Here is a 19,757-nt window from a genome sequence, read left to right on the forward strand (position 1 = left end):
ATTGCAACCTCCAAGCCAGACCGCTTTCCTATGGAATGACAGAGAACTTCAGAGAACTTGTCAAGATGAAACACCAGTCAGTCTGCGGGAGAAAGGGAAGAAGAGAACGATGGAAATCGTTTCTGGGAAACTATTTTTACATTATGTTTTGTTTGTTCCTGGTAAATAAACTGAAATCTTCTTAACATTCAAACAAAATCTAAACCACTAAATTCAACAACACAGGAGTATAACTTTTGAAAAAAATTTCTTTGGCTGCGCAGCATGTGGGATCTTAGCTCCCCAACCAGGGATTGAACCCACGCCTGCTGCATTGGAAGCGCAGAGTCTTCACCACTGGACCACCAGGGAAGTCCCAGGAATAGAACTTTTAAAGGAGAAGGTATAAACCCCTGGGTTATATGAACTGGAGATTTTTAGTAAGAAGTCAATAGATCTTTTGTTAGGCACATTTTATGTTAGGCTGTCTCCCTGCACAGGACGCAGGCGCCTTGAAAATGGAAATCACATCCCTCTATAGTACGTCCCTCTTCTTTCTGCTTTGCAGTTTGCTGCTCCACTTGTTCAACCCCACCTAGTAATAACCTATACTTCCCTTGTTCCTGTTTTCCCATCTGGAAAACAGACAAAAGGCAACCAAACAACGCAAAGGTCTCAACAAATAAGGGATACCCAAAACCAGAGATGGCCAGAACTTCTGTATCCCTCATGAAACCTAGCCCGGTGTTCAATACTTAGGTATCATTAATACATGCGTGTTGACTGAAACAGTTGAAACGCAATTCTTCCACTTCCCAGTTTAGTTTTAGTCCTCATACAAAACCTGATCATCAAATTCCTTAATGCTAGGAATCACAGTGAAAAATAATTTCTCAACTGACTTCTGTCAGATGAGTGAGAACTAAGGTTAATTCAGTGTATCTGAAGCATAGAAAGTGAGGGCAAACGTGGCACAAGATGGGGCTAGAGAAGCAGAGAGGATTCTAGAGCACGCAGAGTCTTAAAGGCCACCAGTGTGTTTTCTATTCTCAAAACAATGTTTGTGAGCGATGTTTATGAGCAATGTTCCAACTTGCTTTGAAGGTTTCTTGTGTGAAGAATGGATTGGAGGGAAACAAGATATATGGACACTAGTTAGGACCTAATCGCAACAGACAGGCAAGTTCAGTATTAGGATGTTGAGGGAGAGCTGACAGATTCCAAAGAAATTCAGGAGATAAACTGAAGCGGGCTTCATGGGGTATGAGATGGAGGAAAGGAAGGTCTTAGGGAATTAAAGGGTTTACTGCACACATGAGCAGAGTCTCAAAATTAATCATTTGAACGTACAGAGGGGGATCGATCTCCCAAATGACACCGGTTAGGAAGCAACGGTACGCCCTGTAGAATTCCTAGAGACAGCACAAATCAACTGTTTCGATGGAAAATTCGGCGGGACCCTTGATTTCCATGGGAATATAGAGAAAAGAGACACTGATCTGGCTTGCAGGTATTTAGGAAGTTGTTAGCCTGACATCACATACTAGTCTCATGTAAGTAGGCCGTCTGAAGTATGAAGCTTAGGGGAAAAACCTTGAAGAAAACTTAAAAGCTTAAGCCACACCTCTATACTACACCACCTTTCACAGTTTCTTCTCAGATAAGCAGCATCCCCATCAGTGAAGAAACTCACATCCCATAATAGGAACAACAGGCCTAAAAATTAAATGTGTGTCTTTGGAGGTCCCATCTATGCGATATCTTCCTGGTACCAGAAAAGTCCCCAGGAAGATCGATCTTTGCACCCCTGAAAGCTTACCACCAAGGAAAATGACTAGGTCCATAGATTTCCTCCCTCAAACCAGCCTACCTCACACATAAATCACTAGCAACTCAGCCCTTAACTCACATTATCACAGTCACAAGAGTGGTTAGGGAGAAAAGCACTAACCAGGGGAACTAACACAGAGGCAATCCAGGCCAAGCTGGGCTGGTGGCAGATATCTGCTCCTTACGCTCGGGTGCATAATGCGACTCACCACAATGCCTTTTTCACAGACCCTTTTTAAAGTTTCTCCACAAAATCCAACAGCTCAAGTTAGTTCATGACGCTTCAAGGTAAACAATCGTCAAGAGAAAAACATGCAATATGTCTTACAATGTTGGATTCCTTACAAATAGGACAAGGAAATAACCATGTAGACAAAACCAGAGCATTTGAAAACATCTGCGTTCTACAAACATACCAGTGAATGCTATAAATAAGGTAATATGACATAAAACAAAATGAAAACTAGATGTGAGACTGTTCTCTTCAGTGTACAGACTTCATGGCAGTTGCTGCACGATCTAGCTACTTATATCTACAACTCTCTGTTCTGTTAATACAAAATGAGGCCCAAGTGTGTCAACTTGTTTCCCACAGAAACCAAAAAACCTACATGCATCTCTTTTCTCCTGTGCCCTTTCACCTTACCTGCTCCCAGTTCTCCACCAATGTCCTCCTCTTTCTCTAATTATTCTCCTCTTCATTGTGCTTGGCCTTGCACCCAAGCATGCAAGACAGAGAGTCCTAGAGGTCCGAGATTCTAGAGGGGCTGTTTGCAAGGGGGAGGAGATTACGGTAACTGCCACACTGTATATACTTCTGTGCAAAGAAAGAGGGACAGTGTTCAGAATGTCTCTCACATATAAAAAGAGCTGGATGGCAGGATACCTGTGTGGCCCAAGGAACTAGAGCTAGCAAATCATGGGCAAAACAATTGCAACCAAAGGCTGGAAGAGGAAAGGTCTGCAACCAGCTCTGTCTCCTGGCTCTCTGGTATTTGCTGCCAATGGGCAGAGTCTATTTCGTGAAGCATCAAGCACTGAAAAGAAGACTCCTGCTGCTGGAAGTTGACAGGAAGGAACATCCAATGCAAGACCAAGGCTTGTCCTAGAAGCAATGCCCATAATGGAAGAGAAAAAAAAAAAAAGAAAGCGGAAGAGAAATGTTAAGTCGCAAGTCCAACCTGGCCCCCAGCCTAGCCCAGCCCAAGGAAGGTAGGAGTCAAGGAGAAGAAACTAAAAGAGAAGAGCCTTGGACCACAACATTCTCCACAGGGTACACTCAACAAACTTCACCCTGCTCTTTAACCAAGTTACAACTGTAATAGTTCAAACTACATGGCTCTTTCCTTCCTAAGGATACTAGTTAAATAAGATCTATATAGCTCTAAGTATATGATACATAAAATAGAATACTCTGTAGAATATAAGTAACTGTTAGTTAATTATATTAATGAACGTCTGTAAGAAATGTTGCAATGATTTCCCTAATGGAAGAGCCTGGGGGAGGTAAATCTGTCTTCTAGGATTTCCTCCCCAGAGCTCAGAAATTGAGGGGTTGTTTTAGCTCTCCTACGCTCTCTTTACCCAAGCCCGCCCTCCTGTTGGGGATCGGACCTCCCTATTGGCTAGCTCATACCTTTCAACTGCCTGCTTTGTGACATCACTCTCCTACCAAACCTACTACCACTTGGTAGAGGTCTTGGGGTTTCCGTGGAGCCGTTTGGACCAGTAACCAGTGACCTTTGTACTGGACACGTGCGCCGTTCAGCTGCAGCCACTCAGACATCCTCTAGTGTTGTCTCCTCATCCCTTGTACCTGCAGTTGATGTCTCCTCTTCTCTGACCATGTCAGGTAAGAAAAGAAACTTTGGAAAGTTTTGCGTTCGATTTCTTTTGCCCCTAAATTGAGGAGGAGATTCAAAATAGCGTGGAATAATGAGGGAAAGTATTGAACTACAAGTCTGGAGACCTAATTTCAGTTTTGACTTTGACGTTTACTGTCTGTGTGACTTTGGACAAATCACTGACTGCCTCACAAAGCCTGCTGCTTTCCTTATCTGTTACGTTAGGATACCACATTGGGTTGATCACTCTGATCCCCTTCTTTTCCAATATTGAGCCTTAAAGGGTACCCATGTAGAAAATGAAATCAGAGACTTCTCAAAAGAGTGTTTCAACAGAAACATAGAAAAGCCAGGTGACACAGAAAACTAGCGATATATACCAAGATGTTTCATCTCCAATGGTCTCCCTCCACTAGTATTTCGACTAGTTGAAAAGAGAGAATAGGGAGAGAGGATGGAGAGTACTGGGCTATATAGGGAGGCACAGAGTCAAACGTAAGCAAGTTTAGGATTGTTTTCATTAGCACAGGCCAACAGGAACCAAGAGATGGGAAAAAAATATAAGAATGAAGAGGGAAAGCATAGAGGAGCTCTCAAGAAAGAGGCAGTTTGCCATGGAATGTTGATGGGAGCCAAAGATTTTAAATTAAAGCAGAAACAGCACAGAGGGAAATCTGCTCAGAGCAGGGCAAAACAAAGCTGATGGTAGCAAATCCTTACATTAACAGACTAAGAAGGAAAGTAAGGCCAGAACAGGGGATCACCAGGAAGGGCAGCCTATCAGAAAAGTCATACTCCGTTTTCTTTCTTTTATTGCCTCTCTGAATACAGCTGGCACTTGACAGTTTGGAATAGAAACATTTTAGAAGTATGTTTTAGAAATGATGCTTCCTAGAAACCAGAAACCAAAGTGGTTATCTAGGGGGCTGCTTTTCAGTGTTCTATTCTTTCTAATTTTTAAACTAGGTAGACATTTGACCAATTAAACATTTTAAATGATATCTTCTACATTGAATCAGAAGGACTATTTCCTTTGTGTGATATGTAGCTTCTAAGGCAAGGTTGCTTTTCAATTTTTACAGTTATTTCCTTCCTAACACAGAGAGCACATTGATCAACAGCCATCGTTCGCTTGTAGATCTTAGCTACCGGAGAAGAAAAAGAAAAAGTCAAGCCCCACATCTCTAATTCCCCATTTAGGGAATTCCCTGGCGGTCCAGCGCTTAGGACTCGGTGCTTTCACGGCCAGGGCCACGCGGCGCGGCAAAAGAAAAAAAGAAAACACAAACATCCACATTTATCTAAAACAATGTTGTGGAGTCCTTTGGATTTTCTTACATTTGAAAATCTTTTTTAATTGGATTCTAGGGATGATGGTTTTTTGAGGTCTTGGGATGTCATCTTCTTGGATGTGGAAGATGATTCTAAGTTCTAGGATAAATACAAAAACCTTCTTGATACTTTTTAAGCTTCCTTTCTGCTTATTATATGAGTTATATTCATGGAAAGATATATTTCTCCTAGGCTTAATACCTGTTACTTGCTGGGTAAAAATATGAATGAGCACAATAATGAAACTCTTTTACACTTACTATTTTGCTGTCTGCTTTGTACCGGTTTTCATTGAAATACTTGTCTACATATGTTGTGGCTACCTATACATTCACATTTGTTGCATTCTGTTGCTTGTTGTGCATTTTTTACTGATTTATCGTCTCTGTCTGTATGCATTGGCTAGGAATTCATTCACCTCTATCACCTCCATCGTGTTTTTTGGTTAATAGTATTCACTAAAATAGAGTGGGCAAAATTCACTTTCATAATATTGCATGTATGGTACAGAATGTCATTTGTTAGTAAATTCATTAGGCTTTGATACTTGCCCACATACCCCAGTTTTCATTAATATCTATGGATTTCTTTTTCGTTACGTAACATGTTTTTCATGATTTTTCTTTGTCTTTCTAGAACTTATTGTATCTTCCTCCATATAAATCATACGCAATAGATCAGCTTATTCATCTATTAATTATTACTGCTATTATTATTGGTGGTGGTGTTATAACCACTTTATAGATGAGTAATCTGAAGTAATCAGATAACTTTTCTCTTTCCAAAAGCACTTAAGAAATCCACTTTCGGGTAATCATTTTGAGGTAGGATGAGAAACCAGGCTTGAAGAGGGCAAAAATGACTCTTTCAGTTCACCAGTTGGACTGAGCTATATATACGTCAACTCTAGGTAATAGCGTGGGAACTGCACAAGCAAAGGGAGACACTGAAGATGACAATGGTAATGGCCGTACTGTTTTCTAATGGACAAAAAAAATGCTTATATTATAAGTTCTATTTCTCCTGCTTTCTGGCACTATCATGCTCAGAGTGGAGTCCTGGCAAGGAAGTCAGGATACTTAGGTTCTGAAACCTGGTAATGACACTAACATAATGAGAGAACCTGAACAAGTCAAGCCGACCTCTCTGAGCCTCAGTTTCCTTACTCGTGAAATGAGACTGAAAAAAGAGAAAGTTCTCTAAGGGCCTCCTAGTTCTAAAATGCTTCCAGTCTAGGAAATAGCATAGAAGTCAATACGAGTGCAGGCTGAAGGGAAAGACAGGGCAGGGAGAAGGTTGCTTCCAGCCTAGAGAACAATGTCTGAACCATACCACTTGGCTCTTCTGCCCATCTGTGCCCAAGATGGGAGCACAGGCAGTTAATACAGAAGAGTGGAAAACTGCTCAGTCCTTACAGCCATCATTAACTGTCTGATTTTGGGTTTCTCAGGAAGGGTCGATAGTAGAGGTGTCCTGAGAGCAAGAACCTTAAGATAATGCTGTTCCTCAAACGTAGTGAGAATTTCTCAACCTCCCTGAGTTTTTCATGACCCTCTTGTTCTTACAGAAAATTTCCAAAATCCATCTCTACTTGGAACTCTAAATTCTCTGCAGCATTCTCTTCCTGTGGTGAGCAATGCAACTTCCCTAACACGAAGTGTCTGCAACTTCTCCAGAGTCTCTGCCCCTGCCGTCAGTTCGGCATCGGCTACCGGTACCTCTTTCCAGACACTCATGGGTAGTGCCTACCTTTACCAACATTCCAGCACGACTATGTTATCTGGAGTTACTGACCACAGCCAGATCTCCACTTCAGCTCCTTCCTATCCAGGTGTTCTTGAGTGGGACATCACAGGAAGCACTGAAAAGAATTCCTCTTCACTCGGAGACTTTACTCTGGCACTCACTGACCGGCACCCAGCTGCTTCCTCCATGTTTATGGCAGCCCAGTATGATAAAACTTCAGACGCCAATAACATGGTCCCTCTATATCCATCACTTTCTGCCAGGCTTGCTCAGGGAGCACCATCTCAGATTCCAAATCAGGGGCATAGCCGCCTGTCACTTCCCTACCAGGAAGGAAGCCAGGTATATTACTATAACCAAGGCACACTGGGGTCTTCACTGTATGGAGAACTTGGCTCCTGCCCGCAATCCTATGGCTCCGCGTCATACACAGGAAGTAGGGCCTCTGCGCAACCAGAAATGGGAATGGGACTGAAGGAGATTCAGCCCACAAATATCCGACCACCAGCTTCCACCTCTGCAATCTGCCACCCTGTGTCTGCTCAACGCATCACAGAAACAAGTTTTCAAGGTGAGTATACAAACGGCAGAGAAAGCTGAAGAATGAGGTCGGCATTCACAAATGGGGTCAAATCGACAGCTGGGAAGGGGTGTAGAGACAGGTAGAATTTATAGATCCTGAGCCTTTAGTAACCACTACCTTCGCTCAGTGCCCTCTGTTTTTAGACTCTATGTAAGAACACCTAGGGCTTCCCTGGTGGCGCCGTGGTTAAGAATCCGCCTGCCAATGCAATGCGGGGGACACGGGTTCGAGCCCTGGTCTGGGAAGATCCCACATGCCGTGGAGCAACTAAGCCCATGTGCCACAACGACTGAGCCTGCATTCTAGAGCCCGTGAGCCGCAACTACCGAAGCCCACGCGCCTAGAGCGCATGCTCCGCAACAAGAGAAGCCCGCACACCGCAACCAAGAGTAGACCCCGCTAGCCGCAACTAGAGAAAGCCCGTGCACAGCAATGAAGACCCTGTGCAGCCAAAAAAATAAATACGTAGAATAAATAAGTTCAAACAATCAATCAATAAATAAACGTCAATTAAAAAAAAACAAAAAAACAAAAAAACAAAAAGAACACCTAATGCAGGTGGGAAGGTGGCAGGGACACTGTAAAGGTCATCTATGCTACATGTACAAGAACCCCGAGAGCACACCAATAGGTACCACATTTTTCACTGCTGTAGCCGAGCATTCCCCCTGTACTACCACACTGTAGCACTCCCTTCCCTCGTCTACTGCTACAGTCTCTTTGGAAGGTGTCTCAGAACTCTTGTTATGAGAGTGCCAGTTGAAGTGTCCTCACTTCCGTCATTTATACCAGGATTTAAGACCTTGTGGTCCGAGATCCTGTCCAGAGAGCAAGCAGGCTAAGACTCTGTCTTTGTTTCTGTATTTCATCAGAAAGGGCTCTACCCCCTCTCCTAGTTCATGGTGTGAAGTGTTCTTAGCCTCTCGGGAAAGTGGGGAGAATTGAAAGGACTCTATATGAGAATGCTAGGCTTTGTAAAACATTTCAGTTGTTTAAAAAGAAGACTCATTTTGTATTGGACTTACAACAGTCCTATGAGATACAAAGAGAGCCAAGGATCAGTGACATGAAATGATCACCAGTTAAGCATTACAACAGTCACCGCTTACCTCGTAGCATAGGGCACTGTCCATGATCCTTAAGAAGAGTTAGTAGAAATGCCTTGCCCATCTTGCCCCTGAACCCCTTGAAAGGTACATGACTGCTGTGTTGGTGTTTAGGGGGAGCATCTCATTTACCAGGGACTGACTTCTCCCTTGATCCCTTTGTAGTGATGGAGACTTCCCTGGTGATGAAAAATTCCCTGGGATTGCAACCTCCAAGCCAGACGTTTTGTGTGACACAAACTCAAGAACTCCCCAAGTCCTGCAGTAGCAGAAACAGTCACATACTTGAGAGTAACCCACCATCTGAACTTGGGGACATTTCAGTGACAGCTCCAGTCCAGAGTGCCAGGCGTCTCCTGGCCCTGCCTCCAGCTCCAAGCCAGGGACAAACAGAGAGTAAGAACGTGGAGGATATCAAAACCAAGCTGTCAAAGCCTCTGGAGGCCTACCAGATCCCAATAGAAAACCAAGATCCTCCACTACTCCCTTTGGGAATCCCTGATATTCCCCAGCCGCTGGCCTGCACCGATCCCCTCAGCCAAGAGGAGCAGCCTGGTTCTGAAAATGCTGATCTGGGAGAGAACAGCCTGAGTCGTCAGGACCTAGGGACACTTGAAAATGGGACTGAACCTAGCAGTGGTCTTGCAGACATTACTACACTGGCGGAGGATATTCACCTTCCCCAGCTCTTTAATTCTTGGAAAGATCTTGATCGATCCCAAGGTCCCAACGTGATCAAAGCTGAAGACACCAGAGCCATTAAGGTGAATCAGGTGCAGGAAAAGCCAAGTGTCGTAAAGGTTCCCTCTGATCAACCCAGGAAGAACAAACAGAAAGCCTCTGAGCCTATCGGTGGTGCTCCCAAGGCCAAAATCCAGCCAAAGGATCCAGAGTGCCTGTTAGGGGGAGAAGCGGTTATATGCACTGCTGCAGTCAGTGACAGGGCTCCTGCGAACACGGCCAAGCACTCTCAAGGCAAACCTCAGAAAGCTGCATCCGGAAAGATCAGCAAAACTGAGAGCCATGGGCAGGAAAAGACCAAAAGGACCAGAGGAAGAAACAAGGCTGAAGAGAACAAGCAGTCAGGGAACAAAGTCAAGGCAGAAGACAAGCCAGCAATCCCCAACACGAAGCGAAAGGAACACCAAACTGAGCTTCGCCAAGAGAGCTTTCAAAAGCCTCGAACCTCCCTTGGCGTGCGCATGCTGGAGTCTGTGAAGGTTCTTCATGCGCTGGGGAAGAAGAATGAGACGAAAACTGGGCTCTCTTCCTGTCGGCTCTTGGGAAATTCAAGCAACCCCAAAGACCCCCAGCCACCCCCAGCGATCCAGCCACGGCGGCATACCCCACGTGAGGGTAAGAGGCCTGAGAAAACGCAAGTCCAAGCCCAGAAACCAGACAGCAGTGCTGAAACAGAGTGTCCATCTCCATCCCAGTGTGAGCGGCCTCCTCCTGGGAAGGTCAAGTTGATACCTCTGCCTTTTTCTGCCTGGGACAAGCCTCAAGCTCGACCCGCTCCTCGGAGGCCACAGTCTCTGGCCTCACATCGGCCTGCTGTGGCTTACCGTGCCCAGCCTGGTTCTACTGACTCAGCTCAACCTGCTGCAGTCAATTCATCCCAGCCAGCTCCTGCCTCTTTGCCAGGTCCCGCCAAACCAGCTCAGCCAACTGTGGCCAACCCAACCCAACCGGCTTGGACCAACCATACCCAGCCTCGTGTCCCTCAGCCTGCTGCTCCTAGGCCTGCACCCTACAAAACTTCATCTGGCGCTTCTCTCCAGCGCGAGCCTGTTCCCCCTGCTGTGACTAAGCGCCAGTCCCCACCCAAGCTCCAAACCCAACTTCTACTCCAAGACTTCAGCAAGCAACGAGTTCCATGGAGGGAACCCAACGTGCCTGAGCCAGTCATGTCAAAGCCCATCGAACAAGAGCAGAGGCCAGAGCGAGAGGCCATGAAGAGGCGGGCTCAACAACAACGGGAGAATGCTGCCAGATACACCTCTTCGGGGAAGCTGCAATTTTTCACCCAGAGGGACAAAGAAATGGAAATTGCTGACTACTACGGATACGTCAGGTGACAGCTGCTAGGATTCTTGCTGCCACCTTGGCTACCAGCGGTTCTTCCATACATAGGTAAGATAGGTATAGAACCGAATAAGTAAATGGAATAGAATTAATAGATGAGTAATAAACCTTTCGAATTTTGAGATGCTGCTAACTGGGGCGTGAGAAAGGAAGGCCTGAAAGTTGGATGGGAGAATGAAGGAAAGGGGTAAAAACTGAGGAAAGAGGAAGGAACTTGGCCCAGGGCTAGGAAGGCCAAAAGAGACGTATGGATTTAGGAAAGGAAGCAGGAGTGAGGATGAAATGGCAGAAGTAAAAAGCAGGGTCAGGGGTCTGGGTTGAAAGAACACAATTGGAGTAGAGTTGAAGGTGACAGGAGATGAGTCTAGGTTTACTAGGAGAAATAGAAACAAAGTCTCTCGGGGAGGTTGGCCTTAAGTCTCACAACCACCAGATAGGTATTTCAGAAAACAAGAGGTTCACGACACATCTCTGAAAGGTTTGAGTTGCCTTATTCAGGTGTGATTATAGTGGGGGAATAGGCAAATCTACCAGAGAAGTGGCTAGGGCTCAGAGTCCTCCTAGGGGCAGCTGACGACAGGGCCAGAGCCAAGGGAACTGCTGTATCAGGAGGCCCACGAACAAATCAGGGGCATAGCCGCCTGTCACTTCCCTACCAGGAAGGAAGCCAGGTATATTACTATAACCAAGGCACACTGGGGTCTTCACTGTATGGAGAACTTGGCTCCTGCCCGCAATCCTATGGCTCCGCGTCATACACAGGAAGTAGGGCCTCTGCGCAACCAGAAATGGGAATGGGACTGAAGGAGATTCAGCCCGCAAATATCCGACCACCAGCTTCCACCTCTGCAATCTGCCACCCTGTGTCTGCTCAACGCATCACAGAAACAAGTTTTCAAGGTGAGTATACAAACGGCAGAGCAAGCTGAAGAATGAGGTCGGCATTCACAAACGGGGTCAAATCGACAGCTGGGAAGGGGTGTAGAGACAGGTAGAATTTAGATCCTGAGCCTTTAATAACCACTACCTTCTCTCAGTGCTCTCTGTTTTTAGACTCTATGTAAGAACAGCTAGGGCTTCCCTGGTGGCGCCTGCCAATGCAGGGGACACGGCTTCGAGCCCCGGTCTGCGAAGATCCCACATGCCGTGCAGCAACTAAGCGCATGTGCCACAACGACTGAGCCTGCATTCCAGAGCCCGTGAGCCGCAACTACCGAAGCCCACGCGCCTACAGCCCATGCTCCGCAACAAGAGAGGCCACCGCGATGAGAAGCCCGCACACCGCAACCAAGAGTAGACCCCGCTAGCCGCAACTAGAGAAAGCCCGTGCACACCAATGAGGACCCAGTGCAGCCAAAAAAATAAATACGTAGAATAAATAAGTTCAATCAATCAATCAATCAATAAACGTAAATTAAAAAAAAACAAACAAACAAAAAAACAGAACACCTAATGCAGGTGGGAAGGTGGGAGGGACACTGTAAAGGTCATCTATGCTACATGTACAAGAACCCCGAGAGCACACCAATAGGTACCACATTTTTCACTGCTGTAGCCGAGCATTCCCCCTGTACTACCACACTGTAGCACTCCCTTCCCTCGTCTACTGCTACAGTCTCTTTGGAAGGTGTTTCAGAACTCTTGTTATGAGAGTGCCAGTTGAACTGTCCTCACTTCCGTCATTTATACCAGGATTTAAGACCTTGTGGTCCGAGATCCTGTCCAGAGAGCAAGCAGGCTAAGACTCTGTCTTTGTTTCTATATTTCATCAGAAAGGGCTCTACCCCCTCTCCTAGTTCATGGTGTGAAGTGTTCTTAGCCTCTCGGGAAAGTGGGGAGAATTCAAAGGACTCTCTATGAGAATGCTAGGCTTTGTAAAACATTTCAGTTTTTTAAAAAGAAGACTCATTTTGTATTGGACTTAACAACAGTCCTATGAGATACAAAGAGAGCCAAGGATCAGTGACATGAAATGATCACCAGTAAGAATTACAACAGTCACCGCTTACCTCGTAGCATAGGGCACACTGTCCATGATCCTTAAGAAGAGTTAGTAGAAATGCCTTGCCCATCTTGCCCCTGAACCCCTTGAAAGGTATACGACTGCTGTGTTGGTGTTTTGGGGGAGCATCTCACTTACCCGGGACTGACTTCAACCTTGATTCCTCTGTAGTGATGGAGACTTCCCCGCTGATGAAAAATTCCCTGGGATTGCAACCTCCAAGCCAGACCGCTTTCCTATGGAATGACAGAGAACTTCAGAGAACTTGTCAAGATGAAACACCAGTCAGTCTGCGGGAGAAAGGGAAGAAGAGAACGATGGAAATCGTTTCTGGGAAACTATTTTTACATTATGTTTTGTTTGTTCCTGGTAAATAAACTGAAATCTTCTTAACATTCAAACAAAATCTAAACCACTAAATTCAACAACACAGGAGTATAACTTTTGAAAAAAATTTCTTTGGCTGCGCAGCATGTGGGATCTTAGCTCCCCAACCAGGGATTGAACCCATGCCTGCTGCATTGGAAGCGCAGAGTCTTCACCACTGGACCACCAGGGAAGTCCCAGGAATAGAACTTTTAAAGGAGAAGGTATAAACCCCTGGGTTATATGAACTGGAGATTTTTAGTAAGAAGTCAATAGATCTTTTGTTAGGCACATTTTATGTTAGGCTGTCTCCCTGCACAGGACGCAGGCGCCTTGAAAATGGAAATCACATCCCTCTATAGTACGTCCCTCTTCTTTCTGCTTTGCAGTTTGCTGCTCCACTTGTTCAACCCCACCTAGTAATAACCTATACTTCCCTTGTTCCTGTTTTCCCATCTGGAAAACAGACAAAAGGCAACCAAACAACGCAAAGGTCTCAACAAATAAGGGATACCCAAAACCAGAGATGGCCAGAACTTCTGTATCCCTCATGAAACCTAGCCCGGTGTTCAATACTTAGGTATCATTAATACATGCGTGTTGACTGAAACAGTTGAAACGCAATTCTTCCACTTCCCAGTTTAGTTTTAGTCCTCATACAAAACCTGATCATCAAATTCCTTAATGCTAGGAATCACAGTGAAAAATAATTTCTCAACTGACTTCTGTCAGATGAGTGAGAACTAAGGTTAATTCAGTGTATCTGAAGCATAGAAAGTGAGGGCAAACGTGGCACAAGATGGGGCTAGAGAAGCAGAGAGGATTCTAGAGCACGCAGAGTCTTAAAGGCCACCAGTGTGTTTTCTATTCTCAAAACAATGTTTGTGAGCGATGTTTATGAGCAATGTTCCAACTTGCTTTGAAGGTTTCTTGTGTGAAGAATGGATTGGAGGGAAACAAGATATATGGACACTAGTTAGGACCTAATCGCAACAGACAGGCAAGTTCAGTATTAGGATGTTGAGGGAGAGCTGACAGATTCCAAAGAAATTCAGGAGATAAACTGAGGCGGGCTTAATGGGGTATGAGATGGAGGAAAGGAAGGTCTTAGGGAATTAAAGGGTTTACTGCACACATGAGCAGAGTCTCAAAATTAATCATTTGAACGTACAGAGGGGGATCTCCCAAATGACACCGGTTAGGAAGCAACGGTACGCCCTTTAGAATTCCTAGAGACAGCACAAATCAACTGTTTCGATGGAAAATTCGGCGGGACCCTTGATTTCCATGGGAATATAGAGAAAAGAGACACTGATCTGGCTTGCAGGTATTTAGGAAGTTGTTAGCCTGACATCACATACTAGTCTCATGTAAGTAGGCCGTCTGAAGTATGAAGCTTAGGGGAAAAACCTTGAAGAAAACTTAAAAGCTTAAGCCACACCTCTATACTACACCACCTTTCACAGTTTCTTCTCAGATAAGCAGCATCCCCATCAGTGAAGAAACTCACATCTCATAATAGGAACAACAGGCCTAAAAATTAAATGTGTGTCTTTGGAGGTCCCATCTATGCGATATCTTCCTGGTACCAGAGAAGTCCCCAGGAAGATCGATCTTTGCACCCCTGAAAGCTTACCACCAAGGAAAATGACTAGGTCCATAGATTTCCTCCCTCAAACCAGCCTACCTCACACATAAATCACTAGCAACTCAGCCCTTAACTCACATTATCACAGTCACAAGAGTGGTTAGGGAGAAAAGCACTAACCAGGGGAACTAACACAGAGGCAATCCAGGCCAAGCTGGGCTGGTGGCAGATATCTGCTCCTTACGCTCGGGTGCATAATGCGACTCACCACAATGCCTTTTTCACAGACCCTTTTTAAAGTTTCTCCACAAAATCCAACAGCTCAAGTTAGTTCATGACGCTTCAAGGTAAACAATCGTCAAGAGAAAAACATGCAATATGTCTTACAATGTTGGATTCCTTACAAATAGGACAAGGAAATAACCATGTAGACAAAACCAGAGCATTTGAAAACATCTGCGTTCTACAAACATACCAGTGAATGCTATAAATAAGGTAATATGACATAAAACAAAATGAAAACTAGATGTGAGACTGTTCTCTTCAGTGTACAGACTTCATGGCAGTTGCTTCACGATCTAGCTACTTATATCTACAACTCTCTGTTCTGTTAATACAAAATGAGGCCCAAGTGTGTCAACTTGTTTCCCACAGAAACCAAAAAACCTACATGCATCTCTTTTCTCCGGTGCCCTTTCACCTTACCTGCTCCCAGTTCTCCACCAATGTCCTCCTCTTTCTCTAATTATTCTCCTCTTCATTGTGCTTGGCCTTGCACCCAAGCATGCAAGACAGAGAGTCCTAGAGGTCCGAGATTCTAGAGGGGCTGTTTGCAAGGGGGAGGAGATTACGGTAACTGCCACACTGTATATACTTCTGTGCAAAGAAAGAGGGACAGTGTTCAGAATGTCTCTCACATATAAAAAGAGCTGGATGGCAGGATACCTGTGTGGCCCAAGGAACTAGAGCTAGCAAATCATGGGCAAAACAATTGCAACCAAAGGCTGGAAGAGGAAAGGTCTGCAACCAGCTCTGTCTCCTGGCTCTCTGGTATTTGCTGCCAATGGGCAGAGTCTATTTCGTGAAGCATCAAGCACTGAAAAGAAGACTCCTGCTGCTGGAAGTTGACAGGAAGGAACATCCAATGCAAGACCAAGGCTTGTCCTAGAAGCAATGCCCATAATGGAAGAAAAAAAAAAAAAAAGAAAGCGGAAGAGAAATGTTAAGTCGCAAGTCCAACCTGGCCCCCAGCCTAGCCCAGCCCAAGGAAGGTAGGAGTCAAGGAGAAGAGCCTTGGACCACAACATTCTCCACAGGGTACACTCAACAAACTTCACCCTGCTCTTTAACCAAGTTACAACTGTAATAGTTCAAACTACATGGCTCTTTCCTTCCTAAGGATACTAGTTAAATAAGATCTATATAGCTCTAAGTATATGATACATAAAATAGAATACTCTGTAGAATATAAGTAACTGTTAGTTAATTATATTAATGAACGTCTGTAAGAAATGTTGCAATGATTTCCCTAATGGAAGAGCCTGGGGGAGGTAAATCTGTCTTCTAGGATTTCCTCCCCAGAGCTCAGAAATTGAGGGGTTGTTTTAGCTCTCCTACGCTCTCTTCACCCAAGCCCGCCCTCCTGTTGGGGATCGGACCTCCCTATTGGCTAGCTCATACCTTTCAACTGCCTGCTTTGTGACATCACTCTCCTACCAAACCTACTACCACTTGGTAGAGGTCTTGGGGTTTCCGTGGAGCCGTTTGGACCAGTAACCAGTGACCTTTGTACTGGACACGTGCGCCGTTCAGCTGCAGCCACTCAGACATCCTCTAGTGTTGTCTCCTCATCCCTTGTACCTGCAGTTGATGTCTCCTCTTCTCTGACCATGTCAGGTAAGAAAAGAAACTTTGGAAAGTTTTGCGTTCGATTTCTTTTGCCCCTAAATTGAGGAGGAGATTCAAAATAGCGTGGAATAATGAGGGAAAGTATTGAACTACAAGTCTGGAGACCTAATTTCAGTTTTGACTTTGACGTTTACTGTCTGTGTGACTTTGGACAAATCACTGACTGCCTCACAAAGCCTGCTGCTTTCCTTATCTGTTACGTTAGGATACCACATTGGGTTGATCACTCTGATCCCCTTCTTTTCCAATATTGAGCCTTAAAGGGTACCCATGTAGAAAATGAAATCAGAGACTTCTCAAAAGAGTGTTTCAACAGAAACATAGAAAAGCCAGGTGACACAGAAAACTAGCGATATATACCAAGATGTTTCATCTCCAATGGTCTCCCTCCACTAGTATTTCGACTAGTTGAAAAGAGAGAATAGGGAGAGAGGATGGAGAGTACTGGGCTATATAGGGAGGCACAGAGTCAAACGTAAGCAAGTTTAGGATTGTTTTCATTAGCACAGGCCAACAGGAACCAAGAGATGGGAAAAAAATATAAGAATGAAGAGGGAAAGCATAGAGGAGCTCTCAAGAAAGAGGCAGTTTGCCATGGAATGTTGATGGGAGCCAAAGATTTTAAATTAAAGCAGAAACAGCACAGAGGGAAATCTGCTCAGAGCAGGGCAAAACAAAGCTGATGGTAGCAAATCCTTACATTAACAGACTAAGAAGGAAAGTAAGGCCAGAACAGGGGATCACCAGGAAGGGCAGCCTATCAGAAAAGTCATACTCCGTTTTCTTTCTTTTATTGCCTCTCTGAATACAGCTGGCACTTGACAGTTTGGAATAGAAACATTTTAGAAGTATGTTTTAGAAATGATGCTTCCTAGAAACCAGAAACCAAAGTGGTTATCTAGGGGGCTGCTTTTCAGTGTTCTATTCTTTCTAATTTTTAAACTAGGTAGACATTTGACCAATTAAACATTTTAAATGATATCTTCTACATTGAATCAGAAGGACTATTTCCTTTGTGTGATATGTAGCTTCTAAGGCAAGGTTGCTTTTCAATTTTTACAGTTATTTCCTTCCTAACACAGAGAGCACATTGATCAACAGCCATCGTTCGCTTGTAGATCTTAGCTACCGGAGAAGAAAAAGAAAAAGTCAAGCCCCACATCTCTAATTCCCCATTTAGGGAATTCCCTGGCGGTCCAGCGCTTAGGACTCGGTGCTTTCACGGCCAGGGCCACGCGGCGCGGCAAAAGAAAAAAAGAAAACACAAACATCCACATTTATCTAAAACAATGTTGTGGAGTCCTTTGGATTTTCTTACATTTGAAAATCTTTTTTAATTGGATTCTAGGGATGATGGTTTTTTGAGGTCTTGGGATGTCATCTTCTTGGATGTGGAAGATGATTCTAAGTTCTAGGATAAATACAAAAACCTTCTTGATACTTTTTAAGCTTCCTTTCTGCTTATTATATGAGTTATATTCATGAAAAGATATATTTCTCCTAGGCTTAATACCTGTTACTTGCTGGGTAAAAATATGAATGAGCACAATAATGAAACTCTTTTACACTTACTATTTTGCTGTCTGCTTTGTACCGGTTTTCATTGAAATACTTGTCTACATATGTTGTGGCTACCTATACATTCACATTTGTTGCATTCTGTTGCTTGTTGTGCATTTTTTACTGATTTATCGTCTCTGTCTGTATGCATTGGCTAGGAATTCATTCACCTCTATCACCTCCATCGTGTTTTTTGGTTAATAGTATTCACTAAAATAGAGTGGGCAAAATTCACTTTCATAATATTGCATGTATGGTACAGAATGTCATTTGTTAGTAAATTCATTAGGCTTTGATACTTGCCCACATACCCCAGTTTTCATTAATATCTATGGATTTCTTTTTCGTTACGTAACATGTTTTTCATGATTTTTCTTTGTCTTTCTAGAACTTATTGTATCTTCCTCCATATAAATCATACGCAATAGATCAGCTTATTCATCTATTAATTATTACTGCTATTATTATTGGTGGTGGTGTTATAACCACTTTATAGATGAGTAATCTGAAGTAATCAGATAACTTTTCTCTTTCCAAAAGCACTTAAGAAATCCACTTTCGGGTAATCATTTTGAGGTAGGATGAGAAACCAGGCTTGAAGAGGGCAAAAATGACTCTTTCAGTTCACCAGTTGGACTGAGCTATATATACGTCAACTCTAGGTAATAGCGTGGGAACTGCACAAGCAAAGGGAGACACTGAAGATGACAATGGTAATGGCCGTACTGTTTTCTAATGGACAAAAAAAATGCTTATATTATAAGTTCTATTTCTCCTGCTTTCTGGCACTATCATGCTCAGAGTGGAGTCCTGGCAAGGAAGTCAGGATACTTAGGTTCTGAAACCTGGTAATGACACTAACATAATGAGAGAACCTGAACAAGTCAAGCCGACCTCTCTGAGCCTCAGTTTCCTTACTCGTGAAATGAGACTGAAAAAAGAGAAAGTTCTCTAAGGGCCTCCTAGTTCTAAAATGCTTCCAGTCTAGGAAATAGCATAGAAGTCAATACGAGTGCAGGCTGAAGGGAAAGACAGGGCAGGGAGAAGGTTGCTTCCAGCCTAGAGAACAATGTCTGAACCATACCACTTGGCTCTTCTGCCCATCTGTGCCCAAGATGGGAGCACAGGCAGTTAATACAGAAGAGTGGAAAACTGCTCAGTCCTTACAGCCATCATTAACTGTCTGATTTTGGGTTTCTCAGGAAGGGTCGATAGTAGAGGTGTCCTGAGAGCAAGAACCTTAAGATAATGCTGTTCCTCAAACGTAGTGAGAATTTCTCAACCTCCCTGAGTTTTTCATGACCCTCTTGTTCTTACAGAAAATTTCCAAAATCCATCTCTACTTGGAACTCTAAATTCTCTGCAGCATTCTCTTCCTGTGGTGAGCAATGCAACTTCCCTAACACGAAGTGTCTGCAACTTCTCCAGAGTCTCTGCCCCTGCCGTCAGTTCGGCATCGGCTACCGGTACCTCTTTCCAGACACTCATGGGTAGTGCCTACCTTTACCAACATTCCAGCACGACTATGTTATCTGGAGTTACTGACCACAGCCAGATCTCCACTTCAGCTCCTTCCTATCCAGGTGTTCTTGAGTGGGACATCACAGGAAGCACTGAAAAGAATTCCTCTTCACTCGGAGACTTTACTCTGGCACTCACTGACCGGCACCCAGCTGCTTCCTCCATGTTTATGGCAGCCCAGTATGATAAAACTTCAGACGCCAATAACATGGTCCCTCTATATCCATCACTTTCTGCCAGGCTTGCTCAGGGAGCACCATCTCAGATTCCAAATCAGGGGCATAGCCGCCTGTCACTTCCCTACCAG

At 44.3% G+C, this 19,757-nt stretch overlaps 2 long non-coding RNA genes across 9 annotated transcripts in view; both read right to left on the minus strand.

Annotated features, from left to right (window-relative positions):
• LOC309643390 overlaps positions 1–19,757 on the minus strand; it is a 2,123,356-nt gene that overhangs the window by 62,001 nt on the left and 2,041,598 nt on the right. The gene's annotated exons all lie outside the window — the stretch shown is intronic.
• LOC309644403 lies at positions 5,349–12,715 on the minus strand. Its single transcript, XR_014254406.1, has 3 exons — positions 12,663–12,715; positions 8,553–8,569; positions 5,349–5,443 (listed from the first exon to the last, which is right to left on the minus strand). It is a non-coding gene; the product is annotated as an uncharacterized lncRNA (long non-coding RNA).

The sequence above is a fragment of the Balaenoptera physalus genome, assembly GCF_965194825.1.
Source record: "Balaenoptera physalus genome assembly, chromosome: 15".
Taxonomy (NCBI): Eukaryota; Metazoa; Chordata; class Mammalia; order Artiodactyla; family Balaenopteridae; genus Balaenoptera; species Balaenoptera physalus.